Source organism: Stenella coeruleoalba (assembly GCF_951394435.1).
Source record: "Stenella coeruleoalba genome assembly, chromosome: 4".
NCBI lineage: Eukaryota > Metazoa > Chordata > Mammalia > Artiodactyla > Delphinidae > Stenella > Stenella coeruleoalba.
The window spans coordinates 50,444,960-50,461,857 of NC_137149.1; the positions used below are offsets into that span (position 1 = coordinate 50,444,960).

Consider the following 16,898-nt stretch of genomic DNA (forward strand, 5'->3'; position numbering starts at 1 on the left):
CGAAAACCAGCAGATGAATACACTCTAAATCTTCAAATGCAAGTCTAGTCATGGGTTTTATCTTATGTTAGGACTTACTTTTTATTAAAATGAACTCTTGCATATTTACAGTACAGAAATAAATGTTATTTGGAAGCACAATACAGTGGAGACCTTACAAATGCATTGCCTCTGGGGAAGGCAACTTCTTTCCTCAAGCAGATTTTTATTTCTTTATCAGGTCTTCATTGAAGAAAGGTTTCATTGTATATGACTGGCATAATTTGGGAACCCGAAAACATACTCACTGGGGAGAGATTATTCATTTCGTGGCCAAGAAATTGTGAGTCCCTTCATACATGGGGGATTTCATCGATTTAACAAGTTTCCCCCTTTCATTGGAAACTTCGTTCTGGACTGCTTCTCTAGAATGTAGAGATTGTATAAACAAGCACAAAGGAACATTATTTCAGAAACAAGTTTATCTGCCTTCTCTGTGAGGTGGCCTAACACATTTTGGTTTTGAGGTATACCCCTAAATCATGATCTGTCTTTTCAGAATGTAATCAGAGTGAACAAACACTGGCCTTCAGGACAGCTAGCTCTAAGAAGCGGTAGTGGTAGCACAGCCAGGCCAAAGTTCGATGATACCAGAACCAGAGGTTCCCTACCAAGCTTACTTATACAGTGACACAAGTGAAAGTAACCACTGCCACCTACCAACATCACAGCATAAGTAAATGACTCCAAAATGCATTAAAAAGTGATTATTGCAAAGATAGAGAAATCTTCTGTCTTAAAATAACTAAGCTGGAGGTGAAAAAGAAACCCATTCCTTCCCCAATCCCCTTGCAACCTCTTGCTGTTCATTAAAGCGCAGTAAACCTCACATAAAAAGTCAAGTGGGCTTATCAGAATTCGGGGAAATACAAATTTTGATTGAACCCACCATGCATCTTGAGACTTCTATGCCCTCACGACACTGAGGACTGAGAATGTGCAAATTTGCCATCATGTTCCCAAACTTATTCCTTCTTTTTCATAAAGTAAGCTTAGAGATAAATGTTTACAAATCAACCCAGTCATCATTTCTTCATTTTAATGCTGAAACGCTTCATTTTGATTGCCGCCTTTTTGACATTTCACTAAGGAAATATGTTTGCGTGTTCGCAATGCCATTGAATCAGCAATTAGATCTCCATATTCCAGATGTCATGAGAGTTTTCAATGCATCGCCCAATAAAATTTATTTCTGAACTTTGAAAAAAAAAACAAACAAATGTACTTTGTATAAATTAAACACATTATCCTTATTTTTCTAATTGCTACATTTAACACGGTCAGGGCTTGAACTTATGAATTCAAGAATTGCACATCATTCTATATAATATTTTTTCTTGCAAGGAAGACAGTTTTGGATTATTTATGGGAATGACTTAGGCATTTTGATTCACTAATTTTTTTACCCCTGGTGGAACAAGAGATATGGAGACAAATTTATGCCATTAGCAGCATGCTACACTCTCCATCCTTACCAGCCTCTCTTGAGCCTTGGCAGTCTGGCTGAAGCAGGAAGTTTATTGTCAAAAGTGGACAAAGAAAAATGTAATTCTGGTCTCATGCATGCCTTCATTAAGATTTTTTTTAACTTCTTAACTCCCTTCCAGCAGACCTCACAATGCTCTCATTCTCCTTTAGCTCACAGGGCTAGCTCCAAAATGCAGTTTCTGTGACTGCTTGGCTATCGTGTGTCACTGCAGAGCAATCCAACGCCAAACCTTTCCTCTTTCACTCCTTGGTGAACTGAATATACAGCTTCCCAGCTCTTTTCAACACACTCTAACTGACTCTTAAAAAAATACAATAGGGCTTCCCTGGTGGCGCAGTGGTTGAGAGTCCGCCTGCCGATGCAGGGGACACGGGTTCATGCCCCTGTCCGGGAAGATCCCACATGCCGCGGAGCGGCTGGGCCTGTGAGCCATGGCCACTGAGCCTGCGCGTGCGGAGCCTGTGCTCCGCAACGGGAGAGGCCATAACAGCGAGAGGCTCGCGTACCGCCAAAAAAAATAATAATAATACAATAAACTAAAATGACTATACAACGTGCAATTCGGCACCACCGGAACATTTAAATGGCAGGGCAGAGGTACCACTGTAAGGAGCCACCCTGGGTGACTTCAAGCATAGCTGTGTCAGGGAGAAACAAGTTTGCTCCAGGACTCTGTTCACCTGAAATGGAAATACACACCAGCTCTTCATCTTCAAGAATGGAGGAGCATGGCTAAGTGAGTAGAGAAATCCTTCCCTAAAACCCCCTTTGCAGGGCACGCCCATCACCACAGAGGACCCTGGCAGACAGCAGAGGTTCTACTCCTTCCATTATTCCCAAGACAACGCGTTGGCATTCTCTCCTTGAATAAGAAAAATGACACAATCCAGTGCTCCTTCTGATGGAAGGATTTTGCTTGGTATTTACCCAGTTCCAAAGGGTAACACAAGAAGAGCTTGACTCCCTGTTCTCTTCCCATCCATAAATTGTTTTGTAGATGTCTCCATCTAGCCCATCCCACCTCCCGAAAAATGTGCCCGAGCAAAAACTCATCTGTTGGTAATAGAACTGGAAAATGCCTCGTTCCAGCTAGAGGTGGTACGAGAGCTGCTGCTGCTCCAGCAAATTTATTTTGCCTTTCAAGGGTGTAATTGCACACAACATGGTGCAGTTTTGATGAATCCTTCAGAACTTAATACGTACTCTGGGGGGTGGGGTCCAATATGTTGATTCTTCATGCATCGCTATCATGGGAGTAACCAGAACGCGTTTAAACACCACAGGAGGTACACTTCAACTTACCTGGTCCTGCCAAGGGGAAAAAGTGCTCATTAATGACTCAATCCAGGAGGGGAGCCAGCAGAGGGGGTGCTTCCTCTCTGACACTATTTCTGGTTTGCTTGGCAGTCACGTTTCCCTTGGGGAGGTCCCAGGTGAGATGCACACTGGAATCTTCCAGGCTTATGCCCTGATCATTTTAATGAGAAGGCAGCATCAAAATATTGGCACCTTGCATCCAGCCAACATATGGAGCCACTGTCCAGACACTTAATTGAACTCAATCAAGATTATGAAGGGTAGAGTCAACCGGGTCGATGAGTGTTTATTCTGTGAACTTGGGCTCTGAAGAGGTGATGCACAGGTAATAACAACTCCATTTGCCATTTTCACAGAGAATGATCTTTTTTTTTTTTTTTTTGAGAATGATCTTTTAAAGTCTAGATTCTATGTTCCTGTAGTTGGATTTCTGATGAAGCACATGGGAAATCTACGAGTTACAGTGCATTAGGAAACACGTGGACGGGTGTCATAAGACCCTACGGTTTGAGTGTAACACAAGCAGACTCTAAGTTACCAACCCTCCCCAGAAAGTCAGAATCAGAGTTGAAGAACCACAAGAACAGTGCTATGGAAACGCTGCACTTGTGAAGTCACTGTACCAACTATCTCCGGGAGGGAGGTCTGCTTCAACAGAAATAGAGAAACGAAATAGAGCACAGAATGTAGAACCAGAGAAGGATTCAAGCCTTGGCGGCCCTGCTTCTCTCTGTGTAATGTTAAACAGCCTTTTCCAGCCTGTTTTCTCACCTAAAAATCGCGACGTTTAACCGATGCACAGGGGCTGTGTTACGGGCTGCATTGTGTCCCACCCCAAAATCCCTATGTTGAAGTCCTAACCGCCAGGACCTCAGAATGTGACTGTACTGGGAGATAAAGCCTATAAAGAGGTTATGAAGGTAAAATGAGGACGGATGGGTGGACCCTAATGTAATATGACGGGTGTCCTTAGAATAAGAGAAGTATTAGATACAGATCCACATAGAGGAAAGACCACGAGAAGACAAAGGAAGAAGAGAGCCATCTGCAAGCCAAGGAGAGAGGCCTCAGGATGAACCCTGCTGATACCTTGATCTTGGACTTCTAACCTCCAGAACTGTGAGAAAATAAACTTCTGTTGTTTAAGCCAACCAGTCTGTGGTGTTTTGTTTTGGCAGCCCCAGCAAACTCATACAGGCTGTTCTGAGTCTCCAGTGCCATCAGATACAATAGGTGCTCAGCATGGCACAGGCCTTCAGAGAATGTTAGTTCCCATTCCAGTCTCTCCAGTCCGATTACACTACACGAGATGCACAAATAGAAACAGATCAATTAGGATGAGTTGCCTTGATGTGATATAGTAAGGACAGAAGGCGGAAGTCACCTTCCAAAATACGGAGGCCAAGCCTCGCGGTTCACGCCTCATCTACTGGACCATTCTGCCTCTGCAAGAAATGGAAGCACAGTGGGCATAGGGAAACACATTAAACAAAACCCTAGATGACATTCCTGGCTTCTAGCCAAGGGCAGATTCCTATCTCAATGTAGCGTCAATATTTCTAAGCCACAAACAAGGGGTCAGAGGGAGATCACTGTGTACAAGCAAACAGCTTTTCCAAAAATCCCTTCCCCAAAGTGCTAACCAAATAATCAAGCAATGTCTAGCCCATTTTTTCCCCTTCTATCTAGACAGAACTGCCTGACAAGTCTATGATGAAATTAACCCAATTCTTAACTACCGCCCCCCCAAAAAGCCATCTCCCATGATTGTGAAAAACGTTCCAGTAATATTCACAGACAGTCATGCAAGCATTTGAAGAGCTTCATGCCAAAGAGAAAACCGGGGCCCCAGAAGGCCAGGGTTATTGTGGAACCCAAGATTCTGAGTATAAACTCTCCACACCCATGGTCTGTGTGCTCACCAGATTAAACTAGCTATGAGACATTTAAAAGTTAGAACAACAAACACCCTGCCAGGTTTGCAGTGAAACTGCAGTCAGACAGGGCCACCTAGTCATGTGTGCCCCTCTTAATCCCCTACTGGGGGTCAGGTAACACACGGAGAACCTGAGAAATATGCATATCCACCCACAGCCTGTTCCAAGTCAGTTTCTCTCGTTAAGTCAGGTCTCTCTCAACCTCCACTTCTTGGCAGTTTTCAGAACCAGAACCAAAGGGACAATTGGACACAGTCCAATTGCAGTGAAATTCGAAGTTGCCTTAGATACACCAGGGTATACAGAGCAGGGGCTTGCTTACTCAACATATAAGTTAAGGTCAACAAGGGAAGGAATGCTTCCTGTTCACAAATCCTTTAGGGCTGTTTGTTTTGGGGCCTCTGGTTGTTCCTGGTGAAATCCCAAAGTATATGCCTGGGACTAACCAGCTTGGTCACATGAAATGCATTCTCCTTTGCAAATCACTGAAGTCTTACCAGGCCTAACAGCATGCAGTTCCTGCTTGTTCTCGCTAAGAAGCGAAAGAATAGAATTGTCTCTCTTCTCAGAACAGCCAAGGCCTTTGACCATTCGAATGGTCAGCTTTCCCGTTAGCCTGTCAACTCAATTCAACTGGAAACATCAGGAGAAATCCGTGTAAATGCAAAGATCCTAGTGTGTGCATGTGAATACGTTTCACGCTGCCTGGAAACACAGCGGGGACCGTCTATTAAGTGAGAGTATTGATTTTGAGACTTGCTTCTTTAACCTACAAAACACTCCGTGGCTTCATATCCAGTACCTCTTTTAACTTCTGTGTTTTGGGCCCTATATTGTGATCCACCAAGGGAAGCTTGTTTCCATCAGCAATATCTCCGTGTAAACTCTGTGCAGTTCTCCGGCACAGTTTTTCTTCCTCTGAATCAATGGTGGATGCAAAGTGGGTTAAGCTATTTCAAAAAAATTGAGTTACTAAATTGTTTTTCTCTACCATCAGAAACTTTTAATTACATATATTTACTAGTAAATTTTTGCTAGATGGTTATTAAATAAATCAACTGACATTAATGGCTCCAAGTGTGAAATACAGATTGCTTGAGTAAACACTGCTTTCTCTTCTTTTACAGTGTATAAGTGGAGAGAAAAACAGACTTTTGCTATTAATTGGTGCAATTTCACCCAAATGATCCTGTTTAGTGAGAAATAAACACAATTCCAACATGAAGATTATTGTTTGCTGTCACCCTGACTTGTTTCCTGTGCTCATGGCCCTGAGGATACCTGAGGATTCTTGACGGTGCATGAAAGGATCTTGTGCGTGTCCCACACCAGGGTGCCCATCCTTCCTTCCTTCCCACATATTAATAAGCATTTGAGCAAAAGCATCAGGCAAGCAGCACACTCAGCGGCTCACAAGGGAAGTGCTCACTTGTGGGCTTAAATGCTGGAAATGAGCACACCAAAGAGGAGGTATGTAAAACTCTGGTCCATTACGGCTCAATTATCCACAGGATTCAACCTGAAAGGCAGCATCTCTGAAACAAGTTCATCTGCAAACCCAACTGGAAGCCTCTCCAAAAAACAAACAAACAAAAACAGGCTGGCTCCTTCCCAGCAGAGAATGGGGAAGAGCTGGGGTATCTCCAGGTACCAAGCAGAGGTGAACCCATCTTCTGCCCCATCACTCCAGAGGTTACAAGGAGATCATCACTCAGCCAGGAGCCAAAAGCTGCCCGAGATGCCTGCCTGGCACCTGGCTGTGTAGACACTAGACCACAAAGGCATAGGTGAGGGAATGATTCACCCTCAGCACGGCACCAAGGGTAAACACCATTGGTGGAGGACAGAACAGGAAATAAATCCAACAGGCACGTCATCTTCAAATGCAAAGGACACGCTCAGAGATAAAGGTGGGGACAGATACAGATAGACCTGAGTCACGTTCAGGAAGGCATCCATCTTGGGTCACGTACCTGATCACGGGCCCTGTAATCACATTGCCTGGCGACAGGAACAAGAAATTTCTTTTGTTCACAACAATGCCCAGGATCTGTGATTTCTTGGCCTGATCGTTGGACAATGCTACACTGGAAACTTTCTGAAAATAGCACGCTCCTCAAATGTACGTATCGCCAGGAGAGAACTGAGATAATACACTCTGCCCAACTTAGTCACATACCATGAATGGCTCTAGAAATTCCTAAAAGGAATGCCAGGACCTGGTTGTAAGGGAAGCTGAATTATACGCCAATGACTTAAAAATAGGATTCTGCTGACGAAAAGGGAGACAAAGAAAGGTGAATTTCTTTCTTTGTGCTCACATAGCTGAGAGAAGCGTGACTTAGGATTCTTTCAAACCATCAGTCCCTGATGAATATACATCTTCAAAAACCACTGAGTAACACCAGGTTTTCAGGCTTGTAGGAGACATTGCCCCCAACCCATCCCACCTGGAACCACCCCCAGAAGAAACCAAAGATAGATAGTCCCAAGCAAAAATGATGATGGGTGTTCTTGGCAACACAGATTTATCTGTTTTTCTTCTCCTCCAAACCATATTGAATGATTCTCCAGATAACAGAAGAACTAATAGGAGGTGGGAGAACTCTAGGGAAGGCTAATCACTAAACACAGGCTTCAGACAGCCATTAGAGGTACCAGAAGATGCTGAGCCAGGATCCTTAGAGCAATGACTTAGGGAGAGAAGTGGGGAAAAGCCACTTCTTTTGCCTGGAGCAGGCAAAAGCCCTCACTCCAGAAGAATTTCAACAAAACTCTGACAAAATGCCTTCTATGGTTCACAAGATGGCGGGCACATCAAAGAGGCCCAGACAGCGACTGGCCTCCAAGTCCACACATTCAGTCCCCTGCCTATCCTGAGCTTGCCCACCCCTCAAGGAACGCATTGCTAGAAGCATCTACACAGCTATCTCCAGCAGCTGTGAAGTCCTTCCATCTTCAGCGTTGCCCCTGTGCTCAAGTATTGCTGGGCTGATACAGTTTGACCCCAGATCTGGGTTTTACTAACCAGCTATGTCAAATTATGCATTTCTCAGAGGAACCAGCAGGGCCTCCAAGCAAAGAGGATAGAGGTAGAGAACACGGACTCCAAGGAATTACTTTATTAAGCAAAAGCTGGAGGCCCTGAGGGAAATGGTGTATGTGTTCCCCCTTCCAATGCAGAGACTTTCTTATAACCAGCTATCATCTCCAACTGACCACCGAGGCATCAAAAATTCAAATGAGAGACAGGCTGGTAAGGAAGGTTGCTCGTTTTTATGGCGTATCTTACTTGCTTAGAGGCAAAATCTGTTGCTGAATTTGGACTCCTGAGAGAATGGGCTGCGGCTCTTGCTTCAGGATCTAAAGATGTGACCATCTGAAGCAAAGAAAGAAACACTCAGTTTCCTCCAGTGAAAATAAGACACTGCAGGTTGATAGGTTCTAAGAACAGTTACCAGGGAAAAGGGACCACGCTTCTAATCAGGGCACAAAATCTGCTACCAAACAGTGGCTCAAAAAGCTTGGCATCATGCTAAAAATGATCACCCATAAGACAAAGTTATGACCCTTTCCTGAGGAGCTCAAAGAACTATTTAACTTTCAAAATATTATTCTATTATAAGAGAGTCAGCACGTAGTGTTACATTCACTCAAAACTAAATCGTCATGGCCCACACAGTGCAACCACCTAAAATAACCGTGTTGAGGGGTAATCCCTTCAGCAAAGATTTATTGAAACCAACCTCAATAAAGTATTTCAGGCACTGATCTAGGCCCTGGGAATCAGCAAAAAAGAAAAGAGACAAAATGCCCTGATCTCATGGAGCTTACATTTGAAGAGGGGTGGAAATGGAGCAGTAAGAAATAAGCAAAATATATATTGTCAAACAGTGGTAAATACCACGGAGAAAAACAAAGCAGGCAAAAGAGAAAGAAGAGTGTTGGCGTTACAATTTAAAAGGGGAGGGAGTGGTCAGGATCTCCTAAAGGAGATGAGGGCATCAGTCATGTAGATATTTAAAGTAAGAGTTTCCTAGATGTGTGCAAAGGCCCTGAGGCAGGAAAGAGGCCTGTTTGAGTAACCAAAGGTATAGTAAAGGTATGGTAAGTGAGGATATGTAAATTAGAATAGCATGAGACAGTGTGAATATGAATAGATTATATGTGTATATATATATGTATATACACAAAAGATGTATATTATAATGTGTATGTATTATAATGCATAGGTATACATATACAATGTGTGTGTGTGTATATATATATATATATATACACATATGTGTATACATATAGTCTTACATAGTTATATGACTGTGCCAAGTATTTTGATCACTCATTTACTGAACATCTATTATACGCAAGCAACTGTGCTAGGAATAAGGTTGTAAATAAAACAGACGCTGGTCCCTGCTCTCAGGAAGGCTTAAATCAAATCAGAGGCAAAACCAAGATCTCAGAACTCCCACTTGGCACTACAGCAAATTGGGAAAGAGCCAGCAATGGATTTCAGGAACCACGCAGTCTTACCCCAAGTTCTCCACAAGTGTTAAGCAAAAATAGCAGGTAAACTGGTTTTCTTTAGCACGCTCTTGACTGAACAAGGAGTCTGTGTGCTTTTCACTTATTTGCATTCATATTTATCAATACATTCAACCAGCCCTACTGACCACAGGCCCTACGCTGACCCAGTACTAAGAGGTAAAGGTGTAGAGGTGGAAGAAAGTTTCCCCTTAAGGAGCTTCCTATTTAATGAGATAGACTGCAAACAATTACAAGTATACAGTGTCCCAAAAAAGTGCCTGCACAATTTAGTCATGTGATGATTAACTTGTAGCAAATAGGATAGATAGATGCTAACTGTTTTGATTACCTTAAAGTCACAAATATTCAAAGCCCTCACCCAGTGCCATCGCATACGATTTATGATGTCAACTTCAGAAAGGTGAATATGGTCCAAGAAAACTCTGGTGTAGGAATATGCAGGTCTGTGATTAAGAAATAGGGAAACACCTGTTCGATAGCTTGAAGGATAACTTCCCAGGGAAACTGATGCTGGAGGTGGCTTTTAAAAGAAAGTGAGAGTGAATAGGAGCCTTGGAATTACCACAAACAGTTGTCCCTGTGTATCCACAGGGTATTGGCTCCAGGAAAACACACACACACACACACACACACACACACACACACACACCCCCACAGATACCAAAATTCGGTTGCTCAGATCATGTTAAAACATGGCGTAGTACAGTCGGGCCTCCGTATCTGCGGATTCTGCATTCACAGAAATTCTATCCTCAGTCGGTTGAATTCCTGGATGCAGAACCCACGGATATGAAGGGCTGACTGCAGGAATCTGCAAGCTGGCACTAGCATGCATGGAGAGGAATTCGGAGCTCCTGGCAGATGGTGAGACGGATGCAGAATGAGAGTTCCTGGGAAAGGGCACCAGTCTTCCTCCTGTGGCCCCTCTGGTCTGTCTCCCTCCACGTTCTCCCTGGTTGTCGGTCCTCCTTTGAACCTTCATTGCCACCTCATCCAGACAGTAAAAGAATAGAGCCAGCCTCCCTACAAAATTGATGCACTGTTCGAATAAATGTTAGTCCTCCTCTGATGTTGACATTTGGCAAAATAACTGAAGTGTTATTTTGTTTCTCAGCCAGGGGCAAGCATGCTTTCACGCTCACGCTCTGTGAGGGCAATAAACATGTTTCAGGGTCTTTTTACTTTTGGTCTCTGGATGCTTGCCAGCCAGGAATAATTAATATCTTGGATGACTCCCCACTTTCCCACGCATCCAAGGGCATCTGTTTTATGTAAAAGCTAGTGTTTGTTGAATATATAGATTTCAAACCTATATTTATATAAGTTATATATTATATTATACCAATATATATTTATATATGTATATTATTATACAATAATATATTATAAACAATTATATTATTACATAATAATATATTATATTCATATACATATATTAGTGTTTGTTGAGGATATATGTGTGTGTATATATATATATATATATATATATATATATATATATACACACATGTGTATACGCCAAGCACTTTACAAGTATTTACACACTTAATCCTCACAATTTCCCTACAATTACCTCCACTTTTAGAGGAAGGAGGAGACGAAGTACGTTGCCCAAAGTCCCTCAGCCTATACCAGCAGGCACAACCAGCCAACTCCATTCTGCACTTGTGAGAGCAGGGTGCCTCACGCCATCCTCCCTGGTAGATCATGCTCTAAGCATCTCTACCAACAGATAATGGCACAAGGATTCAGCAAGTCTCAGTGCCTTGCCAAGGTCACACCATCAGACCCTTAACTTCCCTCAATCTACTGCTGGTTCTTTCTGTGGAATCATGGTACTCTGAAAAGCTTTATGACCAGAATGGCAGACATCACCATGGAAAAGCCAAAAACTGCCCTTCCCAGCCTTGGTCATCCCCTGTGTAGGAGAGGAGATGTTAAAAAATCAACTCATTCACAGAAAAACAAAGTAATACTACATTCTACCTAGGTTTATAAACACCCAGTATGAGACAGCTAGAGACAGGAGGATAATTCCAGATGCATAATGAACAAACAGTAAATTTCATAGTGTGGGCCTTGTTTATACTTCTGCCATCAACTTTAATGATGAGCCTATTTATGCTAAACTTCACTACATTATCAGAGTCATTAGTGCCTGTAAGTGAGTGATAATGTGCTTGAAACTTCCACAAGTACGTGGGGCTTTCTCTGAGCCTACATTTCAATGTTGGGAGATGCAGGGCCAATGAGTATTTGCATACGAGCACCTAGCACAGCTATTTGGTATTATGCCCCAGAAAGCAGCGCAGTGGCCAAACAAGTTTGGGAATGTGAGTTAAAGAGAGCAAAACAGATGTATTTAACCTCAAAATCTGTAACATAGTATAAAACGGTAATACGTCCTTTCTCCAAGATGGAACACATCATGTCACATTTTCTGAACACTGACCAAAGAAATTTGCTTCAAAAGAGGACCTATCTGATTATTAGTCTATTGAAACACCAGTGTAATGGATGTCGAATCAAAGAACTGTAGCAAAGCCAGTATTTAAGTATAGCAAAGAATAAACAGAAATATGCATTGCTTCATCACTTGGCATTAGCCATGTGTATATTTGGGCCTGGCCAAGTTATCTGTCCTCATGTGCGGGTCTTCCTAAGGATGTGCATGTTACCAAGAATGCACATTTCCGCAAATGTAAAGTCCCAACGGAAAAGGACTCAATAAAGTTAAAATCAAAGCTTCAGCAAAGAACCTCAGAACTTTGCATGAGTGTTTCCCCTCTGTCAATGTGAGCCGGAAGTTTCATGTAACCGCAAGTATCCCTACACCTTTACCCCCTGACTAGGAAAGCACCGCATCATTAGATCCTGAAAGGAAGTACACATTAAAGATTCCAGTCACCATCAGCATTTTGCCCGGAGATGAACCACATTATTAGCAGACAAGCTACATGCAACCTCAATGAGTCCTGAAAGATAATCAACACAACAGCCAACACTGGACCTTACGAGCAGCTCAAAATGGGGCCAGTTGGAATGGGGCACTAGGACATTCTCACACGACAGACCTAAGCACCTTCTGACAGTGTCCCCACACCAGAGAGGTCCTCCCCAACCACCTACGTGAGGTTACCCTCCCAGTGGCTCTCCAGCCCATCTCCCTGTTGCTGTCTTCCACAGCACTTACTGTCTAATATTGTCTTATTATTTTTCTTTTTTATTGCCTGTCTCCTCCCACTAGACTATATGTTCCATGAGGTCAGGGACATATCTGTCACATTCATCACCATAGCCCCCATGGAACAATACTTGCCACAGAGCAATCATTCAGCAAATACCTGCTGCACACTGAATGAATGTTCTGCTTTCAGGAAACCTTGATTCAGGGGACCAGATCCCCTGCCTTGGGGAATGACAGTCCTGTTTTAATTTCCTGTCCCACCTTGACATAATTATCATGCCTCCTTACACTCCTCTCAGCCCCAACCTAACCCAGGGCAAAAGAAGCAAAGAAAAAAGGGGGCAGGGTAAAGGAGGCAGAGCTCTGGTGTAGACATGACATCACATGTACCCTTGGGCTCATACCCTATGCAGAAGGTCACGTGCTTCAAGATGGACCCAGTGGTAACACACCCTATGAAAGGAGCTCTTTCCTAGCTTCTTACATCAGAGCAGACAATGCCTAGCATTTGTACCAGCCCTCCAGCCACAAGGAGTTTGTCAAAGCCTTTAAACATTGGAGACGACCCCTCTCTGTGCCTTTTCTTGCATTGGGCATACTTTATGGCCATTCCTGCCCAAAGCCCCTTCTAAAGAATGTGAATCGCTCGAACACCCTGTAAGGTCTGACTGCCCCCTCACCCAGTATTGGCCAGCTGAGTAAAGAAATGGCCACAAGGTCACAGACGGCCAACCGCTGACTGACCAGTGGCCGATCAGCTCATAATCTCCTGAGAGATTATTTAAGGGCCACAGAGACCATCATCCACAGGTCGTAGGCAATAGAACTGTGAGGTCTTAACAAATCAGGACGTGCAATATTGGCTGATAAATGAGCAGAAGCAAACCAATCCAAATACAATGGAGATGGAGAAAGCAGGAATGAGATACTGTGCGTGGCTTCTGTAGTTAAGAAACTTGCAAAGCCAGGCCCCACCCTTGTAGACATGACAAGAGATGCTCTCCACTCCTAGCAGATGCCTAACTCCAACTCACCTGAGGTCTGAGCAGCTTTCATTTCCTGTATCTGTGAGTTTGCTCCTCATCCAGCCACATATACCCTCTTCACTTCAAGTAGCCTGTGTGGCCTTTCCTACCTCGCAATCAGATCTTGGATGGAACACATGCTTCGGGGCTAAGATGCATTTGACAGCTTGTTCCTTTATCTGTGTTCTCAGGACTATCCCCATAAATTCTGTTTTCCACCCTTCCTTCATGGCCCTGCTATACCCCTACCTGTTGTTTTTTAAAATTTATTTTATTGAATTATAGTTGATACACAATGTTGTGTTCATTTCTACTGTACAGCAAAGTGATTCAGTTATATATATATATATATATATATATATATACACATACATATATTTTTTTTTCCATTATGGTTTATTACAAGATATTGAATATAGCTCTCCATGTTATGCAGTAGGACCTTGTTGTTTATCCACCTTATATATAATTCTTTGCATCGGCTAATGCCACACTCCCAATCCATACCTCCCCCATCCCTTCCCCCTTAGCAACCACAAGTCTCTCCTCTTTGTCTGTGAGTCTGTTTCTGCTTTGTAGATAAGTTCATTTGTGCCATGTTTCACGTTCCACATGTAAGTGATATCATATGGTATTTGTCTTCCTCTTTCTGACTTCACTTAGTATAATAATCTCTAGGTCTATCCATGTTGCTGTAAATGGCATTATTTCATTCTTTTTTATGGCTAATATTCCATTGTGTGTATAAGTGTGTGTATATATATATACATGTTCCACTGTGTGTGTGTGTGTGTGTGTGTATATATATATATATATATATACAGTGTGTGTGTGTGTGTGTGTGCACGTATATATATATTTCATTCTGTGTGTGATAATATATCACATCTCCTTTATGCATTCATCTGTCGATGGACATGTTTCCATGTCTTGGCTATTGTAAATAGTGCTGCTGTGAACAATGTAGGGGTGCATGTATCTTTTCGAATTATAGTTTTGTCTGGTTATAGGCCCAGTAGTGGGATTGCAGGATCATATGGTACCTCTATTTTTTAGTTTTTGTTCTCCATGGTGGCTGCACCAACTTACGTTTCCTCCAACAGTGTAGGAGGGTCTCCTTCTCTCCACACCCTCTCCAGCACTTGTCATTTCTGAACTGCTCTTTAACGTCTTTTTTAAGCCCTAGTAGAAGGAACACAACTCCTTACAAACTCAGGCATGCTCTCTGACTCCATGTGATACCCACTGAAATTCCTCCCCTATGTGTTGAGCATCTACTATGTGCTCTGTCAGGTTCTGGGAATATGAAGAGGAAGGAGACACAGTCTCTGACCACAAGGACCTCCTAGTAGGATGAAAAGGAACCAGCACATCAACATAAATTACAGCACACGGTGTGAAGAACTAAACAGAGCAACAGGGCTGAGAGCCCTGAGACTGCTTGTGTAGGTTCAGGGTCAGAACTGGTGCCTTGGAGCTTCAAGATGGCAGAAGAGTAAGACGTGGAGATCACCTTCCTTCCCACAAATACATCAGAAATACATCTACATGTGGAACAACTCCTACAGAACACCTACTGAATGCTGGCAGAAGACCTCAGACCTCCCAAAAGGCCAGAAACTCCCCACGTACCTGGGTAGGGCAAAAGAAAAAAGAAAAAACAGAGACAAAAGATAGGGATGGGACCTGCACCTCTGGGAGGGAGCTGTGAAGGAGGAAAAGTTTCCACGCACTAGGAAGCCCCTTCACTGGCGGAGGCAGGGGGTGGGCAGGGAGGAAGGTTCAGAACCACAGAGGACAGCGCAGCCACAGGGGTGCGGAGGGCAAAGCGGAGAGATTCCCGCATGGAGGATCGGTGCCGACCAGCACTCACCTGCCAGAGAGGCTCGTCTGCTCACCCACCGGGACGGGCGGGGTCTGGGAGCTGAGGCTCCGGCTTCGGAGGTCGGATTCCAGGGAGAAGGCTGGGTTGACGGCGGGAACTCAGCCTGAAGCGGCTAGTGCGCCACAGCTAGCCAGGAGGGAGTCCAGGAAAAGGTCTGGAGCTGCCGAAGAGGCAAGAGACTCTTTCTTCCCTCTTTGCTTCCTGGTGCGCGAGGAGAGGAGATTCAGAGCACCACCTAAACGAGCTCCAGAGACGGGCGCGAGCCGCGGCTATCAGCGCGGACCCCAGAGACGGGCATGAGACGCTAAGGCTGCTGCTGCCGCCACCAAGAAGCCTGTGTGCGAGCACAGGTCACTCTCCACAACCCCCTTCCGGGGAGCCTGTGCAGCCCGCCACTGCCGGGGTCCCGGAATCCAGGGTCAACTGCCCCGGGAGAACGCACGGCGCGCCTCAGGCTGCTGCAACGTCACAGCGGCCTCTGCCGCCGCAGGCCCGCCCCGCGCTCCGTGCCCCTCCCTCCCCCCCGGCCTGAGTGAGCCAGAGCCCCCGAATCAGCGGCTCCTTTAACCCCGTCCTGTCTGACCGAAGAACAGACGCCCTCCGGCGACCTACACACAGAGGCGGGGCCGAATCCAAAGCTGAACCCCTGGAGCTGTGTTAACAAAGAAGAGAAAGGTAAATCTCTCCCAGCAGCCTCAGGAGCAGCGGATTAAAGCTCCACAATCAACTTGATGCACGCTGCATCTGTGGAATACATGAATAGACAACGAATCATCCCAAATGGAGGAGGTGGACTTCGTAGCAATGATACATATATTTTTTTCCCTTTTTCTCTTTTTGTGAGTGTGTATGTGTATGCATCTGTGTGTGATATTGTCTGTATAGCTTTGCTTTTACCATTTGTCCTAGGGTTCTATCTGTCCGTTTTTTGTTGTTGTTGTTGTTGTTGTTGTTTTTGCGGTACGCAGGCCTCTCACTGTTGTGACCTCTCCCGTTGCAGAGCACAGGCTCCGGACGCGCAGGCTCAGCGGCCATGGCTCACGGGCCTAGCCATTCCACGGCATGTGGGATCTTCCCGGACTGGGGCACGAACCCGTGTCCCCTGAATCAGCAGGCGGACTGCCAACCACTGCACCAACAGGGAAGCCCTGTTGTTGTTGTTTTTAGTATACTTTTTAGCACTTATCATGGGTGGATTTGTTTTTTGGTTTGGTTGCTCTCTTCCTTCTTTCTCTCTTTTTTTTTATTACTTAAAAAAAATTATTTTTTTATTTTAATAAATTTATTTTATCTTCTTTCTTTCTTTCTTTCTTTTTATTTCTCTCTTTTATTCTGAGCCGTGTGGATGACAGGCTCTTGGTGCTCCAGCCAGCTGTAAGGGCTGTGCCTCTGAGGTGGGAGAGCCAACTTCAGGACACGGGTCCACAAGAGACCTCCCAGCTCCACGTAATATCAAATGGCGAAAATCTCC

The 16,898-nt window shown here is 44.2% G+C and overlaps 1 protein-coding gene across 1 annotated transcript in view; it reads right to left on the reverse strand.

The window, feature by feature from the left end:
• Positions 1-15,825, reverse strand: part of PPARGC1A (PPARG coactivator 1 alpha) — a 347,961-nt gene extending 332,136 nt beyond the window's left edge. The window contains exon 1 of the mRNA XM_079920481.1: positions 15,416-15,825. The gene's annotated coding sequence lies outside the window, so the exon portion shown is untranslated. The remainder of the gene's footprint in view (positions 1-15,415) is intronic.
• Positions 15,826-16,898: the final 1,073 nt, after the last annotated feature.